This window comes from Vombatus ursinus, unplaced genomic scaffold (genome assembly GCF_900497805.2).
Source record: "Vombatus ursinus unplaced genomic scaffold, bare-nosed wombat genome assembly UNPS02014942.1, whole genome shotgun sequence".
Classification (NCBI taxonomy): domain Eukaryota; kingdom Metazoa; phylum Chordata; class Mammalia; order Diprotodontia; family Vombatidae; genus Vombatus; species Vombatus ursinus.
Window position 1 is genome coordinate 12,578,301 of NW_020954720.1, and position 9,701 is coordinate 12,588,001.

The following is a 9,701-nucleotide window of genomic DNA, read 5'->3' on the forward strand; positions in this document are numbered from 1 at the left end:
CTACTACTACTACTACTACTACTACTACTACTACTACTACTACTACTCCTGTTTCATAATAGAATCATGTTTGTCCCTAACTTCAAAAATTTTATTTGGAAATTTTTCATACTTCACCCCCCAAACAATTTTTGATATTAGTAATTTTGGTTTTAGATACCAAAATATTTTGAATCCCACATTTGATTTCTGATGAATTTCTTGGTACTTTCATATCAATCACCCTGTGTTTGTGGAATACCCTATTTCTCTTGAAGTCTGGATTTAGCTAGCCCAGTAACAGATTTTTTTTTGAGATATGCAGCAATACACACCCTGCATTTTAGATGAGAATCTGTCCCCACTTAAAGCATGCAGCTTTCTGAGGGCCTCATCATTTCTTTTAATGGAGAAGAGACACTTACACATTTGTTCAATCATCCTTTTTGTAGTCTGATCCATACACTAACTATAGTACAAGGACATTTGGTCAGATGGACTACTATACATTCTTTGCAGTACCCGTTATTATTCATTAAATGGGAGAGGGTATTTTTTCTTCTAATAGGGTGATAAAATAAAACACTTATATTTGGGGGTTGAATTACACGGTCACAGTCACCACAGAAGTAATTGCCACTGGAGAGCTCTGCACCCGAGTGTCTGGAGTGATTAACAATGCATTCAGAAAGTACACTTTTGCCTTTGAGTTGATGTCTTTTTTTTTCCAAGAAACCAATATCAGAAGTCTGTTAACCCAGCTATTAAGGTTTCAGCAATCTTGAAGGAAATATGATGTCCTGACAAATGCTTGGATTGTACCTATCTAGCTTTTAACTTACTGACTTGGGTAATTTGGAAACTATGTTTTGATACTGAATGTTTCAAGAAAAATTCTAATTGTTTTGCTATTTTAAATTAACTTAAACTTCAGGGAAAATTCCTTCACCACCTCAAAAACAAAACAAAACAAAATATATATAATCATTCTAATTATTCTATCACAAAATAATAATATGTCTCTATAATATAATCAGTACTTTTTCTGGAGGAAAAGGGTACTTATCTTTATTATCCCCAGGGCATATAACATTTATCTTGATTCTTATATCTTTTCTTCACAAATTAATAACAATTTCCTATCCCCTTTAACCCAAAATGGAAAAAAGCAGCCCACATAAAATTTCAAACAAGAAAAAATAATTTTCAAATATTATGAACTGATTTCACCATTTTTAATGTAGTAATAGTCTATATGTATTCATCTGTACATTCAGATGCATATATAAGTACATAAAAGAAGAAAATATTTGCTAAATTGTCTCATTTTGCAATGATTTAAATGTGATTAATGGAAAATAGAAATCGAGGTTTCATCTCTTAAATGTGTTCATTGTTGTATTTCTTTAAAATTCATTTAACCTAATTTTCTTATATGGTGAATAATTTCAGGACTTTTTGTTGAACTGATTTCTTTTAAGTAGAAGGCAGCATAAGCCCAGATTCTGATAATCATATAACTGTCTCTCTTATGTCTGTGTCTGACTGCCTGACTCTCTGTCTCTATCTCTGTGTCTGTTTCTCTATCACTCTTTCTCTGTCTTTCTTTCCACTCCAGTCTTGGTTAATGAGAAGGGTGAAAAACATATTCTTGCTGGCAAATGGATGAATTTCAGGATTGCAGAGGATGAAATGGAAACAAAGGTCTAAAAATGAAGCAGTTGAGGAAGGAGAACAAAATCAGTCTATTTCCATTCAAAATCAGCAGAACACAGTCTGATCTTCAAAGACTTGTAAGTCAAGTAATTAAAATAGGAAAGTAGCTTTTATTGAGTAGACATGCAGGATCCCCAGTACAATTAGACAGTGAGTTCTGGAGGATTTACAGGACTTAACCATTTTTGAAAGAGTGGAAATAGTTAAGCAAACACAATTCTGAAAGACCTCCTCCTTATATTTAGTAAAACCTACATCTGCAAGTTGTTTTAGAGTTTCAGCTTTGAACCCTGAGAGACACTGTAAAACAACAGTCCTTTCCTCTCCAGCTGGCTTCACCTGAGTTTGGTATTATATGATAAAGTCTCTATCTCTCTCCTTTAAGATTTTTCTCTGTATTTTTATCTCTCTACCTCCCCCCTTTCCTTGAAGTGGAAACTTTCTTCAGATTTATTTAAACCACCTGCAAAACCATTTGTAGAAGTGATAGTTATATTCAGACTTAAAATGTTGCATGACCAAGGGGTTTGGAAACATTATTTTATTTCTTATGATTTTTTTTTGCATAATTGTATTTGTAACATAGTGGTAATTGTTTCAGAGTATTCATAACATTATACTAACTTAGAAAATAAAATGACCCAATTTGATTCAACATGTGATAGAGGAGTTTACAGACAGAAAACTCAATATATGACCAAAAGATGTTTTGTTCAGTGACAGGCAGTCAACTGCATTGTTTGGATTTATTATATTTCTCTCCAGTTCAATCTAGTCTTGTAGTTTTTTCCCCTTCTACTATAGGCCCATTTCTCTTAGTTTGCTTTGTCTTTTGTGTTTTAATCTAATTTTGTGTTTAAATCTAATGATTGCCTTTCTTCATCCCTTCAATTTTTCCTTATGCTTTTTTTTTGCATGTAAGATCTTTAAAGTCCTTTTATTTTTTAATTGAACAAATTAAAGATAGCTGTATGCCTGTATTAATTCATTTTTAATAGCCACTGCTGATAGACAGGGTAGTTTCTTAGTACTGTTTTGAATTGCTATTATGTTGAAAGAATTTTATTTTTATCGCTATCTATTGTGACATATAGTTAAAATGACAAAGACTTCCATGCTGGGTCAACTGAACAAGTCCTTTAGTTTACTGAATAAAAGAATAGTACAGGCTGCAGAGGAATTTTTCATCATTGTTCATGTCCTATTGATGCTATAGTCCCCATTAAATAATTTCCTTGTACTATTAAGTGAACACAGTGTTTAGTATATGACTAACTTTCTTGGAGTGTGGTGCTATAGGCACAGCTAGGTGAGTTTTAGTATGTTGCTGCCATCTATGGACCAGTATGGAGGCTGACAACTGCTATTTTCAAGTTCATTTATATCTCAGGTTCCTCTCTGGCATTAAGTCTTTCTTCCATTGCATTTAGAAAGAGGCCAAACTTAGAAAAATCCTGGGAGCTTGAAATAGAACTAAGATTTGTGGGGAGAAGAATATGAGTCATTCTCCAATTGATAAATGATCAAAGGATATGAACAGAAGAATAAATCAAGGCTATCCACAGTCATATAAAAAATGCTCTAAATCACTATAGATTAGAGAAATGCAAATTAAAACAACTTAGGTACTGCCTTACACCTATCAGGAAGGCTGACCAGACAGAAAAGGAAAATGACAAATACTGGACGAGATATGGAAAAATTTGGGACACTAAGGCACTATTGGTGGAGTTGCAAACAGACCAACAATTCTGGAGAACAATTTGGAATCTGGACAAAGGGCTATAAAATTGTGCATTCCTTTTTACCCACAAATACCACTATGTAATCTGCATCCCAAAGAGAGTAAAAATAATGAAATGGACTTATATATACAAAAATATTTATGCAGTTCTTTTTTTTTTTTTGGTGGCAAGGAATTGGAAATTGAGGGGATGCCCATCAATTGGAGAATGGCTAAACAAGTTGAGGTACATGATTGTAATGGAATACTGTTGTGCTATAAGAAATGATAAGCAGGAGGATTTCAGAAAAAAAACTGGAAAAACTTTATTGAACTGATACAAAATGAAGTGAGCAGAACCAGAACATTGTACATGGTAACAGCAATATTGTATGATGATCAACTGTGAATGATGTAACTATTGTCAGCAATATAAAGATCCAAGACAATTCCAAAGGACTCATGATGAAAAATGCTATTCACTTCCAAACAAAGAACTAAGAACTGATGGAGTCTGAATGGAGATCAAAGCATACAATTTTTTAAACTTTCTTTACATATATATAGATATAGATATAGATATATAGATATATATAGATATATATAGATATATATGTGTGTGTGTGTGTATTTCCTTTTTCTTTTTGGTCTGTATTTTCTTTCACAACATGACTAATATGAAAATAACTTTTGCATGACTCTCTCTCTCTATCTATATATATGTGTGTATATATATTATATATATATAGATATATAATATATATATATATAACCTATATCAAATTGCTCACCACTTCAGGGAAGGGTAAGTGGTAGGAGGGAGAGAATTTGGAATTCATAATATTTTTTAAAATGTTAAAAACTGTTTTTACATGTAATTGAAATATATATATATATGTATGTATGTATATATGTATGTATGTATATATATGTGTGTGTGTATGTATATATATGTGTGTATATATATATATATATATATCTGGAAGTGCAAAAAATGTCTATTTCCTTCTTTTTTACCTACTGATCCCAAATAGATATTTGAGATGTGACAACCCAGGGAAAATGAAGCATAGAGTGAAGTCAATTAAAATACACGAACCTACTATTGATAAATAAGAGTTTGGTCCAATTTTCCATTCTGCTTATTGAGATTGATTAAATTGTCCAAGTAATTACTTCATTTTCCTCCTCATCTTGCCATTATAGAACCGGAGGGAGCAGAAATCCAAAGTGTGAATAAATGTTAATAAACTCGTCAGAAAAACAACACCACTAGCAACAGATTTTTCTCTTCCAACATTCTAGTAGCAGGCCTAAAGATTACAAATGGTTTATCTTTAATGCAACCCTAAAATAATTCAGTGGTTATTAAGGTTCTCAAAGTGATTTCACGGAAAGGAAAGAACTGAGTTACATCCACCTTAAACATTAGCTGCACCCACTAATTCAGTACCTAGAAAGGTAGGTCAGGTGAAAGCATTTTTAGTATGACGCTAGATCTGAGGATGAGGTTAGGGTGGTCCAAGTCTGTTATTTCGTTTATATAGAGAATCCTAGCAATGCAAATCTTCATTTTGCTTGCAATTTAGGCATTTATAGAGTTGCTTGCAAGAGCTGGCATGTTAAGTGACTTAAGAGGTTAACTTGCCTAAGGTCACAATGAGTATGCATCAGAGGTAGGTAGGCATGGATGTGGACAGGGCACTCTAAATTGAGTCCAGCTCTCTATCTACTGCCACCTCTTATAGCAGACAGGTTTACTGACAGAAATATTTGCTTCCTTTTGAAAACATGGATGTTGATAAAATGTAAATAGGTAGGAGAAAAGGATGGGGGGAGGGTAAACAGGCGCTTTGAGTCAGTAGCTCAATGTGGACACAGCTAAAATCATGGGTTATTCCTGCAGAGCTCCTGTCTGAAGATATGAATGGTAGAGGGATCAGCCTGGTTGTGCCTTTAACATAACTGCAGCCTGTCTGTGACAGGTTACAGCCATCACAGCCTGTAACTCTTTTGCAAGGAGGATCTCAATAGTACATTCACTTGATAAAAATCTTCTAGCACCAAACATTCATTTGTGAATTCTCTCTCAGCACATATAAACTAGTTTGAAAGAAAAGGTAAAAATAAAAAAAATAGTTATTTGAAATTACTATACTAATAACTAATGACTAATTAATAGCTAATCAGCTGATAGACTGTATTCAACTGAATATTTTGAAAACAACTAGACTGAAATGAACTTTTCTTTTTTCTCTCCTTTTCCTTTAAAAGACACACAGACACACATACACACATAACAACATCCACAACTACTTTTCACATGAAGAAATTCATGAGTGGTTTCTAACCTTATAACTAGCCTCACAAAGGATTTTTTTTCCATATGACATAGAATAGTTCTACCAAAGGGTGGCATTTTTCATCATCTTGGAACAATTGTGCTTTTTTATACTTGAATATTCTATTCTGCTTATTCTAGGGGAAGGGAGGAGAGAAAGGAAAGAGAAATAATAAGCATTTATTAAGTATCTACTATGTGCCAGGCACTGTGCTGAGACTTTTTTTTCTCTTTTTTATAACAATATTATGCCATTCAATCTTCACCACAAACCTGTGAAATAGGTGTTATTATGATCCCTATTTTATAGTTGAGGAAACTGAGGCAAACAAAGGTTAAACGACTTGCTTAAAATAACACACAGTAAATTTCTGAAGCCATATTTGAACTCAGGTCTTCCTGACTCCAGGCCCAAAGCCCTATCCACTTTGACATCTGGCTATCATTACTCAAAGGAAGAGTTCCATTTCTGGAGAAATGTCCATTTCTCTAGAAGTCAATATTTGAAAGAAATGGGTAAGGCTAAGTATTCCTCCTTCCCACTCTAATCCAATTGTGACTACTCATTTTTAATTCTATTTTTGGTGAATGTATTTTCATACATCAAAAAAAAAAACGAGAACATAAAAAGCATAGGTATGATATTAAGGACAATGAATAGTCTCAAGCTAGACACTTTTTATTAGTTACTAAACTAAAAATGTGCATTGAATAATTAATAACCCATGGAGTAAAATATAATAACAGTGAAGCATGAATACCTTAGGATAAATATTCCACTAAAATTCACATCATAAGTTCTGTCACCTTCTTTTAGGAAGTTTCTTTTAGGACCTGTTCTCAATATGATATTCTGAATTCTTGGCGAAAGCCTAAGATAGATCTAATCGACAATGTACCATTGAGCAGTTTTTAAAAAGGGAGGCTAAAAAGGAGTCTTCTTCATGCTATTTCTTAGATCCCAGGACAGATAATTCCCTGGTGCTACCACTGGATACCAGTGACGGTAGCAGTAGACATGCAATGGCAACAGAGAATGAGGAGAGCAGTAGGAAGAAATTAATCAGCGACTAGATTCTGGATATTCCAAGGAGTGATCTTTAACCCATGCTTTACAGTAGGTAGCCTGGGCTTTTTCTTTTTTTTTTTTTTTTGTTAATGGTTAATTCTTTTAAGGAAACTAAAGGTAGTTGGAGGAGCAAGACCAACACACATGAAATAATATAAGAGAATATGATTCAGTACTAAATAAAATGAGGCAATCTAAAAGTTGTAGAAGGTTTTCATGAGTTGAGTCAATTAAAAAAACAATAAAGATCAGATAAGTCTGTAAATAAGGGAAGGAAAAGAATTAGAATTCAGGCATTGGAGGTCATTTGAATGAATGCATGGATTCTTTCCTGATATCTCTGATTTTAGTGCTCTGGTTATATGGGAAATATAAAAGAGGTAAACACTACTGTCCCATTCTCTGAAAGAACATATAACCTAGTTCATGTTCTTATAACATAACTCAGAATATGTACAATTGAACTGAATAAGAATTTCCAATGACAATCTACTAGATGCTTGGTGAAAATTACTATTTATTCTCCTTATACGTAGAACATTTTTAATGTCTCTTTCCAACTCTACCCCAATAAGGAGTATAGTTCCTTTACAGAATTTGTTTCTATGTATTATGGGATATCCTACTCTTTTTTTGGGTTTAATACGTTGTGCTAAAAATTCTTGGGAGGATAATTGATTTACTGAGGGGAGAAAAAAAAAGAAACATCTATTGTTTCTTGATGAACTCCACAATGGCACTATACTCTAGGTAGCAGTAAACTGGTAATAAGAAGTCAGATTTATTTTGCACATTCAGGATATAATTTTCATTCTTCGTCTTCAAGGACTCCTCATTCAGGATCTAAAGTGTTTCATCAAATAATGTAGCATCTGCTAAAATTATAATCACTCACATCAAGAACCCATATTAAAAGATATATTATACTTTCTTTGTGTTCTGTTACTTGGAAAAGTAAGAACTTGAGGCACATAAGATAGAACAACTTTCTTTGAGGTAGTGACTTCCAAATATATTACCAGCTCTGTCTATATAATTGAAAGTAATATATAGTATGTAAAGCATGAACATGAAATATTATATATATATATACACACATAATACATATATACACAAACACACATATTTACAAAATGCCCTGTAGAATTTAAAAAAAAATATTTATTCTTTCATTTTCTGATATTGTTCTTGAAAACCTGAATTATTTCCACTTTAGCCTGATAACTTAGAAAATATTTGATATGGCTAAGAAAGAGGGTACAATGATCTGTATCATATATTTTAAATTCAGATCTATCTATCTATCTATCTATCTATCTATCTATCTATCTATCTATCTATCTATCTAATCTATCTAACATCTATCTACCCAAACTCCGCATATACCAGGGGAAGGAAGGACTATACTATCCCCAGGCACAATTTCCTTTGAGGAGGACTACATTACTCCTAGTTATAAACTTATCTTGAAAAGAAGAGGGAGGGAATAAACATTTATTAAATACCTACTATGTGCCAAGCACTGTCCTAAGTGCTTTACACATATTATCTCATTTGAAACAGAAATACCTGGTAGAGATTTCTTTCTGTTCATCTCTCTTTACCCTGAGCCTTTGGTATTTTCTTGGGAATGTATTTCTGGCTTTCTTTCCTTTACTGATTTCTACCACCAGGGAATTTTATGGATATTAAAAACAAACAAACAAACAAACAATAAAAACCCCACAACTACAATTTTTAATTGTTTAAAAGACTAGTTCTTGCCACAAAGGTCATCTAGTTAACACAGAAGACAGCAAGCAAATAAGCCTAAGGCATCAAAATGATAGCAGTATTTTCTTTTCAAAAGTAGATAATCTTAGTCTTATTCAGAAATCCTGATTCAGATCGTAAAACTTCCAGCTCTTGATTTTCCAAACTAACAGCATTCTGCACATAGTAGGCATTCAAACAATACTCAATAACAATGATATAATTAATAACATGACAACTAATTAAAATGGCATTTTAAAAGGCACCATGTAAATAAATGTAGATAAGGCATTTATCATATTTTGTAATACATTGTTGTATATACATTGTAGTCTACATTTGTGAATTTATTGGCAAAAAAAGAATTTCAGTGTAGAAATTGCCTCCATTGATATAGTTCTGTAACTCCTCTATGGCTCATCTTAGCATGAAGGTAGCACTTGAACCTATGTCATCCTGACTGACCTTAGCTCGCCATCCCAGTGAATCTGAATCCTCACTGCCAATGTGCAAATCACTTTTTTCAACCTGAACTGCCCTTTCCCTTAGTCACATTCCCCTTCACTCTACCACTACTTCAAATGTGTCCCGCTCTTCCATTGTGCTCTCCAGAATGCCTGCTTCATAATTAAAAAGTTTGATTCCACGTTAAACCTCTTCCTCTTTCTCACTCTTTATATTTTTTGGTACTTATTGAGACCTGGCTCCCTGATGATGGCACAACTTGGTGGGACATTCTTTCTAATACTGGTTGCACATTTACTTAAATCGTCCAACTCATTGGTAGTTGGAGAGAGGGAGTGGATCAAATTATTTCTTGCTTGCCATTGCCATTGCCATAGAGGCAGATTCTGCCTCTACCGCTATCACTTGTCAACTTTTCCTTTGAGCACTATGTCGTTCAAATTTATCACTCATTACAGATCCTGGTAGCCCCATCCTTTTACAATGAGTTCAATATCTGGCTCACAATCTTCTCTTCTACCCTAGTACCTTTGTTCTAGGGAAATTAGATAGATAGATAGAAAGACAGATAAATGATAGATAGATAGATAGATAGATAGATAGATAGATAGATAGATAGATAGATAGATAGATGATAGATAGATAGATAGATAGAT